General features: G+C 37.8%; 1 protein-coding gene across 1 annotated transcript in view; it reads left to right on the plus strand.

Moving 5' to 3' along the window:
* Positions 1 to 695: 695 nt before the first annotated feature.
* Positions 696 to 20,048, plus strand: part of PTPN5 (protein tyrosine phosphatase non-receptor type 5) — a 71,818-nt gene continuing 52,465 nt past the window's right edge. Inside the window, exons 1-3 of the mRNA XM_058158294.1 lie at positions 696 to 967; positions 2,732 to 2,810; positions 4,241 to 4,379. The gene's annotated coding sequence lies outside the window, so the exon portion shown is untranslated. The remainder of the gene's footprint in view (positions 968 to 2,731; positions 2,811 to 4,240; positions 4,380 to 20,048) is intronic.

Consider the following 20,048-nt stretch of genomic DNA (forward strand, 5'->3'; position numbering starts at 1 on the left):
TGAACATATATATAGCAACCATGTTTAACCACAAAGATCCCCATTTACAAAGCACCCGTCTTCCCAGATCAGATAATCAGAACCATACTAAGCAGGGAGCAAAGGAAATGGGAGGTGATCTATCATATTATCCTTAGCCATGGCAACTTACATTGATGAGAAAAGGTGGCTTGATGGGGACAAGATTTTTAATTTTTTTCTTTGGCAAAACAGGAGTTTTAATTTTGGTCAGAATGAGAAGAAATTTTCCTATGATGATTCCAAGTTTAGGTAGGACAATCTATCGTGGCCTCCCTTTGTAGGAAACGATATTAAAATCAAAGATTCATCAAATACTACGTAAGTTCTCATCACAAAGTCTCTTTTAAGTCAAGCTCACCTCCTGGTGACTTCATAGATATACTTTTCATGGCAACAACATGACACTGACTTTTTTGGGAATGTTTTTTCAAATTCCTTGTCTAGCCAATTGCCCTAATGTTATCATAGCCAGGTATTAACCAGATCTGGTGGCTTTTCCATTTACTTCTAATAATGGTCATCCAACTAATTCTGAAAGTCTACATGTAGGCTAAGTTTTTTTTTTAAAAGAAGAGGATATATGTGATGGTGTCTATATTATTTTATTCTGATAAATCAGTTTTAAGCACTTTATTGTCATTTATATTAAAATCAGCGTAAATGGGAGGACATAGTAAATATCTTCCTGTTTTCAGCTGATTCTTACAAACTGTATCTTAACAACTCTAATTTAATTATTATAGATCATTAAATGGATTTGGCACAATCTGCCTCCTTAATTCTTCACCCCACCCTAATTGCTGCTATGTTGATGAAGAATTGTGAAGAAAAGTATTACTAATGGATTTATTGCAGAACCATTTTCCTATAAAATGTTTTTCTTTATCTAGATGTAGTATTAGCAAAATCCTATAATGCAAAATCCATCATAGTTGATCACTTCAAGGTAATATATTCCATTAATTGTATGACTCACGTTTAAAAAAATCTAATTTTGTGACTTCTTGTAACGTGTGTCTTGGAAAGGCTAGTTCTTTCTCTGTAGAATTAAAGGACTTTTAATATTTTTTAAAATTCATATTTATCTGGAACTGCATGAAGGACTGTGAACTGTATGAAGATGACGTTTGTGTTTAAACAGGGACTATTGGTTCAGTGGAGGAAATCTCTATTGTAAAAAAGAAATAGGCAAGTGCCCATTGGTTGCTTTAAGGCTGTGGGTATTATTTATTTATTTATTTTTTAATTATTTATTTATTTGATTTTTATACCGCCCTTCTCCCGAAGGACTCAGGGCGGTGTACAGGCAAAAATAAAACAATACAATATACAGATTAAAATACCATTTAAAAAACTTATTTAAATTAGCCTGAGATTAAAAATTTCCATACTAAAAAACCCCATTTAAAATTAATAAAATTTCCCCTTAAAACTAATTTAAGCCAGCCCCGCGCGGATAAAGAGATGTGTTTTTAGTTCGCGACGAAATGTCCGAAGGTCAGGTATTTGACGTAGACCCGGGGGAAGCTCATTCCAGAGTGTGGGTGCCCCCACAGAGAAGGCCCTTCCCCTGGGGGCCGCCAACCGGCATTGTTTGGCGGACGGCACCCTGAGAAGTCCCTCTCTATGGGAGCGTACGGGTCGGTGGGAGGCGTGTGGTAGCAGCAGGCGGTCCCGTAAGTACTACGGGTAAGTACTGCATAAGGAGAAGGAAAAGTCAGCCTGTGATCTTTGGGGCACATATAACTTAAGTCTAATTTAATTTTTCTTTTGGCCTAACTTCAAAAAGTTTGTATAATACATGTAATGCATTGAATAGTTTCTGTCTCGTGCATCCTGAGGAGGCCGATGTAAAAAGAAACAAGCTATGATGAGGAAAGGGGACAAAATGATTCTAGAGAAAAAATCAGTGACCCTGCTCAGTTTTGACTCTTCTTCCACCCACAATTTGCTTTAATTCTGCTCATCTTTGTCACATGCCCCTCTGCATATTCTTCTCAAGGAAACTCATCTTTCAACTAGAAAATGTTGCCAACCTCTGCCATCCATTGAGATCAGTTTTCAAGAAACTTAGTTGTGTAATCAAAACACAATTGGAGCTTCATGATGGAAACATTGGTTCAAATATATATTATATATATCTGATGCAGTGGTGGGTTTCAAAAATTTTTGCTACAGGTTCTGTGGGTGTAGCTTGGGGTGTGTGGAGTGGCGTGGCTTGGTGGGCGTGGCAGGGGAAAGATACTGTAAAATCTCCATTCCCACCCGACTCCAGGGGAAAGTTACTGCAAAATCCCCATTTCCTCCTGATCAGCTGGGATTGGGGAGGCAGAGAATAGATGGGGGCGGGATCAGTCAAGTTTTACTACCAGTTCTCCGAACTACTCAAAATTTCCACTACTGGTTCTCCAGAACTGGTCAGAACCTGCTGAAACCCACCTCTGATCTGATGGTATATATAATGCGATCAATTAGAAGACTGCTGGGTGGTAATTGTCTGATTCTTCTTCTAGAAATGATCTCTTGATTTTGCATATGCGCTGTTCTTTTGCTTTAGTCCCTTCTGTTGTTTTAACATTCTTCCATCATTATTGCACAGAAGTATTAATTTAGTTATGTATAAGGCTGTGTTTAATTTTATAATACATTTCTCGTTCATATCCATTGAAGAATACTTTCATTTTCCCCTCCCTTTTCTTTCATGCTTTAGGAGAAGTCGATAATTACTGATTCAGCTGTGGAAGTCAGAACTGTGGTTCTTAGAATGGCATGGAATTACTGACTGCTAAGTAAGTTGATAGCATTTGCTATACATTTGTGTAAAAGAAGCAAATTGTTTAAATATATGCAATAGAAGGCTGATCTGATGTGGGACCAAGTCAAAGATATTTACTTTGATTTTATTGTTAATTATTGGGTCAGATAATCTTCTCCTACATTTTTAAATAATTATTGCAAGCATATTTTAAATAATAGAATATTCTTGCTTGCTATGTTGTAGAGGCAGTCACTTGTGCTAAATAGATGTTCTTTGCACATTGGATTGCATTATTTAAAGACTGTGGAAACCTGAAATTGAATGGTTGAATTTCCCACACAGGCAAAAACTGCCAAAGTGTTGGACTAATGACTCATATGCTTTTATTTCCCATTACTGTAACGGAATTGGATATGTTTCTCAACATTAACTCTATTTTAGAACATGAAATTCTAGCTCTCATTCTCCATAAATGTCTAAAGACAAACATTTTCCTAAACTGGATATTACAGTGTTAAATATTTGGCTTTTAGATTATATATTGAAATAATTGAAATGTAGTATAACAAGGTATACAATAACATTGTGTGATTTTTTAAAAAGGAAAGAATTATTACATTTGGAAGCTCACTGCTGGAAATGAAATTTATAAAGAGATTTATTCCCTGTAGGTCATATTATATCAATGCCAGCAATTTTTCAGTAGAACTTGTTTATCCACAGGGTTGGCACATATATGAATATAGAAAGTTGCTGTACATTTTCATCTGATCATTAGCTACTGTAGCTCAGTAGTATCAAAACTGATCAATGGCTTTTCAAGAATTTAGAGTAGTATTTATGCAACAATTCAGCTTTTCAAAAAATGTGTTCAAATATTTGTATTTTGATAGAGTTTAGAGAAATTTGAATAAGCTGTAACCATCTGTAACTTAAGTTCTTGTGTGGTTAGAAGTGGCTAGCTGTACTGTGTGGAAAAGATTGGTTAAGCCTAGAAGACTAGGCTCACAACTTCTGAAATTATATATATCACTTGAGTGGATAAACAAAGAAAGTTGTTTCATCTTAGGATGTCTGTGAGACTTTTGCTTTCGGAGAGGAGAAAAAAGCAAGCTAGGATCAAATGTTCAAACAGATGTTTTCTGCATAAATTATGAAAATCTAGCATGTAAATTAGGCTGACTTTAACTGTTTTATTTAAAATCCTAGGTTCATAATTTGCTACATTCCCTTATTCTTTTTTATTTTCCCTTCCCTTTTTTGTAACTGGACATTTGGATCTATTGTTTTAAAAGATAATTTCTCACAGTAGTTGCGGGCCTCCACAAGAAGGGATGAATCTCTCCTCTCCTTTTGCTGTTGCTTTGACTATCTTAAACAGAAGTTATTTGAATAGCTATTTCTACTAAATAAATGTTGCAATAAATAATAAATAAATTCTTCATTTTTTTCTTTACAAAGATGTGTTTTTTAAAAAGAAACCTACCATTTTAAAATACAAGGTATTGTTTTAGAGAATACCGTTTCTGTCAGGAGAAGACTAAAGGAAATACTGGGAAAATTAATCATGTGACTGAGAATTTGAGCTGCTTGTCAGATGGTGAGTACATTGTCACGGTTCTGAAAAATAACACAATTTCTGTTTTACTTAAAGAAAAACCCCGAATATCAAATATCCTTGATGTTATAGGAATGGATATTTCAGAAGATTCATTATTTTGTCAACCTTTTGTGAATACTCACTCCCACCAATCTTCAGCCAGTAACTTCAGCTAAATTTCCTGTGCATTATTAAGCTTTTGGAAGATAACTAGTTTGAAGGATCCTAACTAAACAACAAGTTTAGAAGAAACTAAAAACATTTATATTCACTCTGCTTTAATGTTCTGACAAGACATTAAATGTGGATCCAAAATATGCCAGCATATATAGAATTTATATAGCTCATGAGTTATGGGTTCTTTATCCTTTTCCACACCTTTGAGCTTTATCTAAGTGGAATAAAATATCAGCACCTTGGACAGCAACGTGTCAATATTGAAGGGCTTATCTTTAACTTACACAAACACACATGTGCATGGGCACGCGCATGCGCGCACACACACACACACACGAAAGGAGAAAGGTTTAAAACAATTCTAAAGGATTAGGATTATTTTCACATTTTGAGAACCATGTACAACTAAATAATGACCCTAGTTGTATTACTGCAGCATTGATTAAATAATTGATCTACTTGAACCTAATTAAGAGGCTGTGTTGCATTTGCTGAATGAAATATGAAGAAATCTGTGATTACTGCAAGAACAACAGAAATAGGGGTGATTAAAGCAGAATTTGGGACAATGTTCATCAAATGTATGATTTCATTTATGTTTAGAATAATATCAAAAAAATCTGACTTTATTAAATTGGCCAAACTGCAAATACCATGGCTTCTCTTAAAACATGATAAATATTTTAATAAAAATTGATTTGTGCTGTACATCGTTACCTTTGCTTGTGACCAGCTCTTGGGACAGAATTAAACAGCATATAACCTAAATCCTAACTGAAAAGTAAGATTGGGTTTGGGCTTTTTGGTCTATAATGTAAATTCTTTAATAACTAAGTAACTGCACAGTTTCAAAATGCAAACAGAAGCTAGAATTCTTCGTCTCTAGACAAATGTATATCTAGAAAATATGTATGTCCAAGAAATAACTGCAACCCTTTCATATATTGCCATCTTCAGATGCTCTTTTAAGGTTAGATTTCACAAAACACTTTACTTGCTCTTGCTTAAAATGCAACTGGATCAGCAATTGGAAATTAACTTGTCATCAAATCAGCAAGAACAGTAGGCTGGAGTTTGAATTAATAATGTCTTAGTCTTCATCTCTAGTTTACAATACATGGATTTTAACAATTATTTATAGCAAGTCCAATAAGTGGAGCTTCAGGAATGCTGTTAAGGGGTGCTGTTCTTCATATAGATATGAAGCCAGGGGAACTTCAAAGTATTATTACCACATCCACAAAGTTTTCCTTCTGTGTTTGTGGCATTAGATTTTGTCTTGTATTGTGTCAATCACCTGGGGATCTTTATGTTATGCCTGTAAGGATAATTGGAATAATTGCCTTTAAAATCTAATCTAATTGTTGTTGATTTTTAAGAAATGCACTTTAAGAAGCTATTAATTGGTACATTGCTAAAAACTCATTGGAAAAAGTGTGAATACAAACAATATTTTTTAAATTGATTATGTATGTTCCTTGTTATTGATTTTGATCCAGACTATATCAGGCTTGCTGGTAACAGATGGGAATCATTCTTATTTTCTGTGTTTTTCCACTAAAGGGTTGTGCATATAACGACAGAATATTCTTAATTTAGAATTACAGTTAGTAATATTCAACTCTGGTAAAAAAAAATCACATTAGTGAAAATTTTGAAAGACTACTGTTTGTCCTCAGATTACAACAGTGATTATGATGGGAATTTTGGTCACTAAGTAAGGAAGTTATAAAGTATGGCGTCACATTACCACCCTTAATGATGGCAATTCTAGTAGTCTTAATTGCCATCATTAAGTGGGAGGTGTAGCCTAGGCAATAGTCTGATAAGAGGTAGCTCAGTTTGCCGGTTGGGGGTGGTAAATGGGAAGCATTTTAGAAGAGACCCTAGTTTTCCAGAGGCTAAAAAGAGAAGAGGGGAAAAATACTTTCAGTCTTGCAAGATTCTGTTCATATAATAACCTTACAGCAAAGAAGGATTAATTCATCCAGGTGTGTTTCTTGTCTGGACTACCTTGTAAGGCCGACAGACACAACCTGTTCACCTCTATACAGACCCTTATTGCCTCTATGTACTGGATAAGCAACTAAAGAAGAACATGACTGGCTCAGGAATTCTGGGAGTTGAAGTCCACATGTCATAAAAGGGCCATAGTTCCCCAGCCCTGAACTAAAGCAACACTTATACAACCCAGGGCAGAGATCTGTAACATAGCATGCTGAGGATTCAGTTCACCCCATGCCAACAGAAGTCCTCATCTGGTTGTTTCATGTCACTGTTAAATAGCAGTGGAGAAAAAAGAGCTCTGAGTCACCCCATTCAGTTAGGGTTTAGGGTTATCTCTCCCTCCAATGCCAATTAGAACTTTCCTACTTAGAGGAAAGAGAAGCACTGTAAAACTGGGTCTCTCAACCTCCTGAGCTGTTTTAGAAGCTGCTGAGAAATCCAGGAGAGTCGATCGGGTGTATCACCCTCCAGAAGTCATCCAGAAATGCAACTAATGCTGTTTTGGTACTGATTGGAAAGAAGTGCAGATAAGAACTAGCAGACATTACCTTCTTAGCTAAACTATTTTCTTATAATGTCTGAACAAGGAAAATACAGTTTAAGTATGCTCTGGAAGCCTGCATCAAAATACTCTGCAAGAGGTATCTGAAAGTAGTTTGCTTGTGCAGATTTTATGGGAAACAGTGGTTTAAGAACATGAAAGAAATGAAATATTCAAGCTTGTTGCTCATTGTTATTCCAACAAGACCTAGGAAAGGGGTTTGGAATCAGAACACTCTGTGTAAATTAAACTTTTATGTCTTCTGGATGCTCATTAAAGTAACTGTGGTAGAAAATGAAATTGATGTGGGCCTCCTGGGCCACGTACTAATTTAAGTTATTTATTTTTGTGTGGGTGGCCAGGACTACTTGCACATAAGAACTTCAGAGAGAACTAGAATATTTATCAATTTCACAAGTAATAGTTTTGTAAGTTAAATAGTTCTCCAGGGTCAAAGAGCTGCAGAAAAGTATACCTTTCAGGATTTCTCTTTCTGGTAAATGGAGTAAATTAACTTTGTGACTCACACATTATAAAGTAAATCTATTTTCTTTGTTTCATTCTTTCAATATTTGTATTCCTTCATTCAGCCATTCAGCCTCAAAACAGGAATTTGTTATAAAAAGTGGTGCTTGCTCTCGGCCTTGTAGTCCAATACTTTGGATAGTTTGGTCAGTGCACAGAACGAAATGGTATTATCTACTTACGTGCATAGAATGAAATGAGGGATTTTATTGGGGGGAGGGAGGATGACAGTAGGTAGGAACCAAATATATCTGTGTTGGCAGATGGAGGCAGGAGAAGGGACAGTGTTGGTACAATTTGGGAAAGGTGGCCTGGTGAGATATATAATGTATTGCAGTGTTTCTCAACCTTGTCCACTTTAAGAGAGGTGGACTTCAACTCCCAGAATTCCCCAGCCAGCCAGCCGGCTGGAGAAATCTGTGAGTTGTAATCCACCACTCCTAAAGTAACCAAGATTAAGAGACATTGCTGTGGTTGGACCATAATAGGTACAGCTAAGGAGAGGGAGGGAAGGAAAAACACTGACAAGATTGAAACTGGATACACTGGGAGCTATGCCATGCTGGAAACTGATGGGTACAAACTAGAAGAAGAAGGCAATGCATACCACCCTTGCTGTACTCACCTTATATGAATTTTATTTCATCTGGAACCTGGAACAATCCATCCATAACTGACCTGAAATAGCTTAATAGAATTTCTGGAATGCAAGTGTGTGTTGTTCTAGGTTTGAAACAAAGCCTATTTTCTATTTCATTCACACCATGAAAGGGAAGACCAGATAACAATTTCACCTTCGGGAAAGACAGTGCCCCAGCTCCAGTTGTCATAGTAACAGCAAGTGAAGGTGACAGTTCTTCATTGTGCTTCTGTTTCACAGGGCAGCTGGTCATTTTAAAATTCTGTATATGTCCCCTATAGTGCCCTGTCCAGAATTTTAATGCTGTAGAAGAGATGCATAACCATAGATTTCAGCATGGAAAAAAATCTAGACCTCAACATCTTTGGTTTTATCATGAGTTGCATTTGGGTAATGCTTCTAACAGTGATGATGAAAAGGAAGTTCAAAGAACAATGTTAAATGCACATTTACTTGCTCTTGTCTATCTCTCATTTTTCTTCTATATTTTCTTCATGCTCCAACTCTTATGCATTTTGAAATCATAGAATAAGGATTCAGTTTTGCAAACCTCCTCCCTTTGATAATTTATAATGCTGGGAAATTAAGGTTTTAGCATCCAATTCTGGCTTCAAATGCATTTGTTCTTAAGGCTCCGTCTTGTGCAGCCAGAACTAGCCCCCAGCCCTTTCTTGAACTTTCAAGAAAGTTCAAGACACACTCCCCGTCCCAAAAGAGGCTGAAAATTTGGATGCATCTTATACTCCAAATGTAGCTTTTTCAAAGCTTTTTTTCAGCCGTAATACGCTAGCGATCTTCGGGCTTTGCCTGCTTTTCTCATTGCTGCTTCCTCTCAGCTGTGCTTTAGAAGCTGTTTTTCAGCCCTAATGAGGCACTAGCGAGAACATCTCTCTCCAAAGATCAGCTGTGCTTTAGAAGCTGTTTTTTATTCCCAAATAGGGGATAAAAAACACGCACACGCGCTCAAAACCAGTGAACTAATGTGCTGAAGCTGACCTGACTAAGGACACTAGCCAGATGAATACCTGGTAGACAGATTTTTCCCCCCTATTTTCCTCCCCAAAACTAAACTGTGTCTTATATGCCGGTGTGTCTTACACTCCAAAAAATACGGTAGGTTTTGCCAGAGGTTAGCAATATTCAGTTTCACTCCCCCCCCCCACCAATATGTTGTTAAACTGCTTGTCAACGAGTAGGTGTAGACCAATCAGATGTTTCAACCAAAAACCATGCAATGAATCTTCACCTGGTGCTGACTAATTCTTGGTCATCTTCTCCCTTTTCTTCACAATTGCTACTGTTATTACAAGTTCTTTTATTCACTCTTTTCTTTATTCTCACCCACCTCCTTTATCCAAACTGCAGTCTTATTATATTATTATATTTCTTTGGGTTGCCCCGAACTGCACTGTTTCTTCTTTGTCAGGTGTTGACTAGTTCACTAGATCAGTCTTTCCACTGATGGATTGGTAGAAAGGTTTCTGATTTGTCTGAAATCGGAGATTCTTCCTATATACCTTCTTGGTATAACTGTTATTTGTTGTTTTGTTATTTCCAATGCTTCCTTAATCTTACTTGTTTCTTGGTGATATTTCTTGATCAGGTATTCTTTTTGCTGTTCAGTTTCTTTTATTTCACCTGTTCTAGCTTGCTTGCATCTGATCTTAGCATGCTGGTCTTATTTTCCAGCCAGACCTTCCATTTTGGTGATGACTGTTTATTATTATTATTTTACAAATTCAGTTCTGAACATAAGAGATGGCAGGGTAAATAGAAAAACAGTTTTTGTTCTCTGTGTTAATTAACTTTCTGTGATACCATATATCGATTTGTAAATTATATTTTGATATATAGAGCAAATAGAGAAAAATAAAAAAAATCTCTGTTCTAATATAGATTTAAATGTTCTTTATCATAATTCTGGTGAATTATTTCCTTTTTCACAGATTTGCAACTCTTGGATCTTGTGTGCCTGATGAACTGTGGCCATTTGATACCTAGCAAGTGTTTGAACATAGAATATAGTGACTAATATGCAGCTAGACAATGTTCACTGTGAGATTAAGTAAAACAAATTAGAGATGCATCTTAAGCAGCTGATTATTATCACATACAGAAACAAAGAACAAGTCAGGAACTTGTCTTCTGTAATGCTCCTTACCTATCCTTCTTTGGGATTGTATTCATTATTAATGAGGAACTCCTACGCGTAACCATTTGTTTGAAGAGAGAAGTATATATTCTAGTGCCACTGTTGAACAGAAGGCTGCATTGACTGATTCATTGTCCCTTGAGGAGCTAATAGAACAACAAATGTTCTTGAGATACGAGAACATTTGAATAACTGAATAAAACTTCTTGTCATAGACCTTTATACATGGAATGATGTGGATTATGTGTAAATAACAAAAGGAGGACAGCATGTGTGGAAGAAATAATCAAAGTGTAGGCTATAGAAAGTAGCAATGTTTTTCTGCTTTCTCAAGTAGAAAACTTCCAACTTATCTTAGGTTAACTCCAATTACTAGTGCCATTGATTTTCTTTGCCCACTTTTCAGCTGATTGTGGATGATCACTGAGTGAAGGCTTAGTGTTGGGACTGCTCACACTTTGTGACTCTTATTTAGTGACTTTGAATTGCCTGAATATATATATTTTGGGTTTTTCTCATATCTGATATGGGTACCTTTACTTTTTTTTTTAATGCTTTTTATTAAAGTTTCGCAATGCTAAAACATAATATTGAGTGAAATCATAAAAAAAGAAAGAAAAGAAATTCAAAGTGCAAGAGAAAAAGAAGATAAAAGAAAAAAAATAGAAAAGAGGAATACTTAATGAAGCAGCTCCTGATCTTCCTTGCAACAAATACAGGCAAGTTAATTTTTCCATACCCAACTATGAAATTACATATGTGGTTTACTTCTTCTCATAAATATACCCCCACCGTATCCATTCACAAATCCAAAAATTGTAATTTCTTTTCAAGTGTCAGCAAAAATTCCATAAAAGATGGGTACTTTTATTTTTTTACGTACATATGTGCATGAAGCAGAGAGAAATAAAATTCTAACCATCTCATGCTAGTATGTATGGAGAAGCAGTCAAACTTCAGTTAAATAAAGGTGGTGATGACGTACAGCTTTTGGGATACCAATGGGAATACGCACCATGTTAGGTCTTGATTTTCGACTTCCACAAGGTCAATAATTCCAACCATCAAACCACAAAAAAAAAAAAGGAAGGGAAAAGAAATAGCTGCAGAAGAAACATGCCTAGTCTTTCTAGTGGCCACAGAAGGATGGACCCTTGTGTTTATGTGAGAGAGGAAGGTCCTGTAGTGGCCAATTGGAACCCAGCTGGTTGCCAACCCTCTGAAGACATACCGTAGAACGGCTACATTTTATTTCCACATAGAAAATCATTTTCCTGCTGGTTTCAGCCTGCCTTATTTGTAGGCTGCAAATAAAACGGAGGATCCATTGTGACGATTGTCCTCAGCAAATTGTAAGTAGGCATTAGCAAACTGGTAAAAGCACCCCCTGGCACTTCTATGTGACCCACTGATGTCATGTACATGTTAAATAGAAATAGAGAGGGAGAGAAAAGCCACGAAGGACGTCCGTAGAATAGAGGCCTCTGATTTGACCTCTTTCTCCCATCAATATTGATTGAAATAATCCTGGAGAAAGGAGGTGAACCATCCTCATACAGTGCCTCCATTCCCAATTCTCTGAGCCAGCCCTGATTGTCTAAAAGTTGCTGAGGGATTAAGGAGCACCCGTTGGATGTGCTATCCCCTGCCAAAGGATATCAACAAGTACAATCATTAGTCTGTCAGTACTATGGCCAGACCTGAATCCTGATTGAAAGGGGTCCAACTAATCGGTTTCTTCTAGGTCCTTCTGGAGCTGTTCTTTAACATTTTAGTGATCTTGTTGCTTTTATTAATTATTATGGCTCTACTGTGGACCGTCCAATTTTTAAAATAAGCATATGATATATCTTTTTAGTTTAGCTGCAATGAAATAATTGTGGATAGAACTGTTAATCAAGTTTTAGATTTATTGTATTGTAATATAGTTCCATCTAAATTTATTTCTGTTATGTAAAATACGTTACAAGCTTCTGTGCTGGAATTTAACCTGGTGAATATATGACAACTTTTAATACTCTTTTTTCCCCCCAACTGTGCTTGTTTGCATTTTTTAAAAAAATCTCGATCCTGATTAAACTACATAGATAAACATAATATATACAACAATAACACCAAACAGTTTGTTAAAAACACTTGGCAAATTGAATATTTACTGAACTAATTATTAGCCTTTCTTCTACAAAGCTTATATAACGGTATCTTACTGTGCTAAATGAAATGAGGCAGCTGAAAAGGGGTGGTACAACAAGAGCTCAATTTTTGCAATTCTTTTTCTTGGAATTGTCTTAAATACCATAATGAAACTCCACTGGAGTTTAAAAAACAACACATAGAATTCTATTTCCTTATCTGAATTTTCTTTAAGTGAATCACCCACAACCATCCATGTCCAACCAATTAAAGCATCCGGAATAATTTAACCCCTTACTACTTCAAATTCATATTTGAAGACAGGAAATCTGATTTTACTTTCTCTGACAAACAATACTGTATAAATTTAAAACCCAGATTTAAAACCTGATAAATCGTTGGACTGCTTAGAAATTGAGTAATAATCCTTGTGTTCTTATTGGCTCATAGGAAACATATTTGTTGTCCTGATTTCTCTTTAGCTGTTTAAGAGTTCTATTTCTAGAAGGATTTTTTCCAGGCTCTCTTAAAATTGATCTATATTTGTTTGTTTTTTTGGTTTGTTCTCTACTCTTGGCTTGTACATATCATCAGTGTTTAAACATATGTAAAAATGGTTCCAAGCTGAAGAAAGCTGGTTTTGTGGCTTTTAAAAGCACAAGAATAAGCAATAACAAAGTGTATTTGTTATCTTGTATATCAGCATCATGTAGGCTGTTTGCATGATTCTCCCTCCTGTTCTAATTGATTAAAATCAGCTAATCAAGTTTTAAAACCATTTGAGATATTGCAAGAGGAAGTTAGATTATCTCAAGTGGCAGAATAGCAGTGTTCAATTTCAAGCATCTTTGGTTTCATAGTTTTATTTAGATGCCATAAGGGCATATACAAATATAGAGTATGGTTAAAGGTTGAAGTTGCGAAAAAAAATTATATGAGTAAAATAAAGTGCTGGAATAGCCGATATTAATAAATAAACAGTTAAAGGCATTAAATATATTTATTGTCTTAAAATGAGAATAATTGAATAAATGATTGTTTTTTCCCATTTATTAGACACCTAACATAATATTTTAAAAGGATTGATTGTGAATTTTATCAATATCGAAGAGTAAAGGAAAGATATCCCACTATTTGGTTTAATATCCTTAAGTTTGTTAATATGATTTTATGAATGTGACATTAAGATCTAAATACGATTTTCAATTTTATATCAACACTTTGGAATTCATCATTATCTGAATAAATGTAGATTTATTGAATATGAGGTATAGAAAACAATCCTCTGCTCCAGGTTTTATGTGTTGATTCTCCACTTTCGAACTGACTTTTTATAGATGCAATGGAAAAACTGATTCCATATTATTAAATAATGCTGTATTTAAAAATCTTTATTTCTGTCCTTTTTTTTTTTTCCCTAGCTTGTTTTTCTTTTCCCTTTTTGCATTTTTCTTTCTCTCTGTATATTAAAACAAGACTTTCTGGTAATACTAATGAGAAGTACCTGAAGCAAGATGATATTATAAATTATAATATCATAGAAATAGATATGAGAAAAATGATATTTGTAGTCCGTTGTCTCACCATACTACACTGTGCAACCCATGATGATGTCTCATGCCTCATGATGAGATCATATATATGCAGATTATGTTCTTTGTAATAATCTGCATAGACTGTCATAATGCACCTGTCATGCTCCTCTCCCCCATGCCAATGTACTCTACCCTGTTTAGAGAGTAGTGAAAGTTTAGGCCATGGCCTCAGTAGCTTAGCCTAGCAAAGCTACACTTAATTGTAAGAGATATCAATGGTGCAGAAATTAAAAGTAGAGCAATTTTCAGCCCATATTCAAGATCCTGAACTCATTTTAAGGGAGGTGGCTAACAAAAATTCTGAAGAATAAAGAAAAGAAATAGATAATCTTAGAAAAGCACAAGAGGACTTCCGGCTGATGTCGCTGCGAGATTGGACATGATCTTCATGCTCCCGTGCCGAGTTCTCCCCATTGGAGGGCTCCAAAAGGAGCTAAAGCCATCCTGTAGGGGTGGTGAAGAAAAGATGGGTGCCCTACAGGTTGTGGAGAGCAGCAATTCTGCTTGACCCAGGGTTTCTTCCCTCTAATCCATGATGAGAAGAGGCAGCCATCATGGCTGTCATGAAATTGGGACAGCCAAGGCAACAAAGAAAAATTAGCAAGAAGATGAGAAGGAGAAGACAATAAAGAGAATAATGACTGATGAAATAAACCAAGGGAAAAGTACTTTAAGAAATTTAAAAATGGAATCGGATAACCTGGAAGATACTTTTGAAAGGGAGATAGGGGTTTGGGTGGACACTCTGGAGACCTAGCAGTTTAGGAGGATAGAGATGGGAGAAATATTCAGACTGAATGGTGAAAACACAGATTTTGATAGAGACAAAGATCCAAGAGAGGAGTATGGGAGGCAAGCTAAAAAATGAATAAGAATTGAAGTATTAAAATGGGCAAGAGATGATAACAACAACAACAACAACAACAACAACAGAGTTGGAAGGGACCTTGGAGGCCTTCTACTCTAACCCCCTGCCCAGGCAGGAAACCATACACCATCTCAGTCAGATGGTTATCCAACATTTTCTTAAAAATTTCCAGTGTTGGAGCATTCACAACTTCTGCAGGCAAGTCGTTCCACTTATTAATTGTTCTAACTGTCAGGAAATTTCTCCTTAGCTCTAAGTTGCTTCTTGATCAGTTTCCACCCATTGCTTCTTGTTCTACCCTCAGGTGCTTTGGAGAACAGCCTGACTCCCTCTTCTTTGTGGCAACCCCTGATATTGGAACACTGCTATCATGTCTCCCCTAGTCCTTCCCCTAGACATACCCAGTTCCTGCAACCGTTCTTCATATGTTTTAGCCTCCAGTCCCCTAATCATCTTTGTTGCTCTTCTCTGCACCCTTGATGATGAATAGAAAAAATAATTTTTTTTCTTTTTTCCCCATAATATAATGATGGCCTGATTAAAAACTAGAATAAAGGTAGAAATAAGAAGACACACCTTTACATAAATCAATAGTTAGATGGAAATATTGGCGGTTGAAAGATTGTATTATTAGGTATGTTTAAATAATAGGATGATTAGTACTTGAATGGCTGTATTGTGACTTTGAGTAACCAAATAATGAAGTTTAGTTTAGTTTAGTTTATTTAGATTTTTATACTGCCCTTCTCCCGAAGGACTCAGGGTGGTGTACAGCCAAATTTAAACAATAATATACAAAATTAAAATAACAATTAAAATACATATTCAAAGATGGCTGAAAATTAAAACCGTCAAATTGACCTATACTAAAATACCCCAATCTAAAATTATTAAAAAACCAGAAATTTGAAAACTTAAAAATCAAGCCAGTCCCGCTTGGATAAACAAGTATGTTTTCAATTCACGGCGAAAGGTCCGAAGGTCAGGTAATTGGCGTAAACCGGGGGGAAGTTCGTTCCAGAGGGTGGGTGCTCCAACAGAGAAGGCCCTTCGCCTGGGGGCCGCCAGCCGACATTGTTTGGCGGACGGCACCCTGAGAAGACCCTCTCTGTGTGAGCGTACAGGTTGGTGGGAGGCATAAGATAACAGCAGGCGGTCCCGTAAGTACCCGGGCCCTAAGCCATGGAGCGCTTTAAAGGTGGTAACCAACACCTTGAAGCGCACCCGAAAGACCACAGGTAGCCAGTGCAGACTGCGCAGGAGCGGTGTTACCCTCAATCACCCGCGCAGCTGCATTCTGGACTAACTGGAGCCTCCGAGTGCACTTCAGGGGTAGCCCCATGTAGAGAGCATTGCAATAATCCAGACGAGAAGTGACGAGAGCAAACGTGACTGTGCATAAGGCATCCCGGTCAAGAAAGGGGCGCAACTGGCGCACCAGGTGAACCTGGTAAAAAGCTCTCCTGGAGACGGCCGCCAACTGATCTTCAAACAACAGCCGTCCATCCAGGAGAACGCCCAAGTTGCGCACCCTTTCTGTTGGGGCCAATGACTCGCCCCCAACAGTCAGCCACGGTTGCAGCTGACTGTACCAGGGTGCCGGCATCCACAGCCACTCCGTCTTGGATGGATTGAGTCTGAGTCTGTTTCTCCCCATCCAGACCCGTACGGCTTCCAGGCACCGGGACAGCACTTCGACAGCTTCGTTGGGGTGGCCTGGGGTGGAAAAGTACAGCTGAGTGTCGTCAGCGTACAGTTGGTAACTCACCCCAAAGCCACTGATGACCTCGCACAACGGCTTCATGTAGATGTTGAACAGGAGAGGCGAGAGAACCGACCCCTGAGGCACCCCACAAGTAAGGCGCCTTGCGGTCGATCTCTGCCCTCCTGTCAACACCGTCTGCGACCGGTCAGAGAGATAGGAGGAGAACCACCGATAAACGGTGCCTCCCACTCCCAAACTCTCCAACCGGTGCAGCAAGATACCATGGTCGATGGTATCAAAAGCCGCTGAGAGATCTAAAAGGACCAGGGCAGAGGAACAACCCCTATCCCTGGCCCTCCAGAGGTCATCCACCAACGCAACCAAAGCTGTCTCCGTGCTATATCCGGACCGGAAACCGGACTGGAACGGGTCTAGATAGACAGCTTCATCCAGGTACCGGGGAAGCTGCCATGCCACCACACTCTCTACAACCTTCGCCACAAAGCGAAGGTTGGAGACTGGACGATAATTACCCAAAATAGCTGGGTCCAGGGAAGGCTTCTTGAGGAGGGGTCTCACCACTGCCTCTTTCAAGGCGGTGGGAAAGACCCCCTCCGACAAAGAAGCATTTATAATTCCCCGGAGCCAGCCTCGTGTCACCTCTTGAGTGGCCAGCACCAGCCAGGAGGGGCACGGGTCCAGTAAACACGTAGTGGCATGCAACCTCCCCAGTAACCTATCCACGTCCTCGAGAGCCACAGAATCAAACTCATCCCAAACAACATCAACAAGACGCGTCTCAGTCATCTCACCCGGATCATCGCAATTTTGGTCCAGACTATCCCAGAGCTGAGCGATTTTATCGTATAGATAACCACTAAACTCCTCAGCACGTCCCTGCAAGGGGTCATCCTGCCCCCCCGATGTAGGAGGGAGCGGGTCACCCGAAACAGGGCGGCCGGGCGGTTATCTGCTGACGCAATGAGGGTGGAAACGTAGGAACGCTTCGCCACCCTCAGTGCCACTAGGTAGGTTTTCGAGAAAGACCTAACTAGTGTCCGATCAGCCTCGGAACGGCTGTACCTCCAGGTACTCTCTAGGCGTCTACTCCGGCGTGAATGAAGGACTATGTCTTAATGAAGGACTATGTCTTAATATAAACAAATGTATTAACACTAGGATTAGTAAAGGTGGCCTCTAGAATAGAGGTAGAAATAAGAAATAGGGGGAATATTAGTAGATATAATTTTTATATAATAAAATATAAATAATAATTAGATGGAAAGATTAGAGTTTGAAAGATGGTATTACTATGTATGCTTAATAATATCATTGGCATTAAAATGGAACACTGAAATCTATATATATATAAAAACAAAAACCACTCATGCATTAATCTCAAAATCTCCAGAACCTTAAAGCCAACAAACTTGAAATTTGCCATTTATGTTCCTCTTGGCTTCTAGGTGCTCACTAAGGAAGGAAGGAAGGAAAATCCTAAGGAAGGATTTTTCAAAATGATCATCAGAGCATTAGTATTTCCTATATTATTATAACACGCTCTGATCCTAATTAGTTAGATATTCTACTCCCACTTCCAACTTGAAAATAACTGGAGAGAATGGGATAGCACAGGACAGGCTTCTGTGGAGCAAGCCTCATGGAGAGAAGGGGCTAGAAAGCCTGAGGGAGAGAATGGGATAGGATAGAAGACGTTTCTGTGGGCCAGGCTGAGGGAGAGAAGGGGAAAGATGAGGATCTATGGGGCCAGGGGAGAGATGAGGATCTATGGGGCCAGCCTGAGGGAGTGAAGGGGAGTGAAGCGGATCTATGGGGCCAGCCTGAGGGGGAGAAGGGAGTAGGATAAGAGAAACTTCTGTGGGGCCAGCCTGAGGAAGAGAAGGGGAGAGGAGACGATCTATGGGGCAAGCCTGAGGGAGAGAAGGGGAGAGGAGATGCTGATAGTAACCACTCATTAATTTTCAAACTCTTAAGTGTCAATTTATCAAGCCCGATCAAATAGTATATCATTACTATTCAGCTAGTAATGATATACACTCAAACATGTATATCAATACTAGGATTATATAAGTTTGATTAATGTAACATCATCATCATTATTATTGCTGCTGTTTGTATCGAAATGAATTATACCCAGAGGCCACTGTTCATGTAATGATATTGATGTATATTTAAAAATAAAAATCCAACTTTAAAAAAGAAAATCACAAGAGAATTTAAGTTAGAAGATAGCTTGCTAGTATTCTTCAATAACTATGGAGAAATTTTAGTTTGGATCTCAATTTCTCTGAAATCAAGTCATCCTCATTCTCAGAAATTATTGACTTGATTATTATAACATGCAAGCAAATGCAGAATCTCCAAGATCAGGATTAGCAATAACGTCATCCATGAGTGCCAATGGCAAACTCCCTTTCCAATTACAGGAAAAAAAATTAAAAATTAAAAATAACCTCCCTAAATCTCTTATATCGCTGATCAGCTGAGAGATTGATATTTTTAAGTAAAATCTGAAATTTGGTTATGAACTTGCAAAATATTGATGATCTCGCAGTAGATTGTAGAATAAAATCATTGAATGTTTGCGAGATTCTTTTTTAATGGGTGACTTGTGCCATTGCACAGAGTTGCGTGAAGGCCTCTAGCACAGGATGATTCTTGGAGTTATGGAAGTTCAAGTTACCAACTTTGTATTCACAGTCTTTCTACAACTGCAAGAAACAAGAGACCTCTCAATTGATTCTAGTAAAAAGAATACAATAACCTTTTCACACATAATTTAAATAGTTTTTTTTTTGTATGTAAAACACATTCATTATGGCTTAGGGCTACATGAATCACCTAGTCAGTAATTCTCAATGTGGAATTAACATGTTACAGACGTTTTGAAAGAAAATAGAATCGGAAGGGTTGTTAGCTAAGGTCACAGAAAAACTTTGGAAATGTCAGGCAGAAAAGTCAGTGTGTGGAGGTGTAATAAAGCTGACATTGCTACTCTTGCCTAGGCACAGGAATCTTCTCAACTAATGGTTAGCATCTGCTAGGAGTTGAGGGTCAACGGAATTCAAGTGAAGTTAGGCTGCTTGTGGCTATGTAGGGATCCTAGGCTGATCCCTCTTAATTTTGCTCCCGAGTTCTGCCGGTCCTTCCTTTACAGGAACCGACAGAATGAGCTGGAAAAGAAAGTGTAATAAATATATGTAAAATGAAAATACGGTATTAGAAAATCTATTTTATAAGCTGTTATGAGTTCGTTGGTTTTAATTGACATAAATTACTGCATTCCATGGCACTGCATATATTGT

The sequence above is a fragment of the Ahaetulla prasina genome, chromosome 1, assembly GCF_028640845.1.
Source record: "Ahaetulla prasina isolate Xishuangbanna chromosome 1, ASM2864084v1, whole genome shotgun sequence".
NCBI classification, from domain to species: domain Eukaryota; kingdom Metazoa; phylum Chordata; class Lepidosauria; order Squamata; family Colubridae; genus Ahaetulla; species Ahaetulla prasina.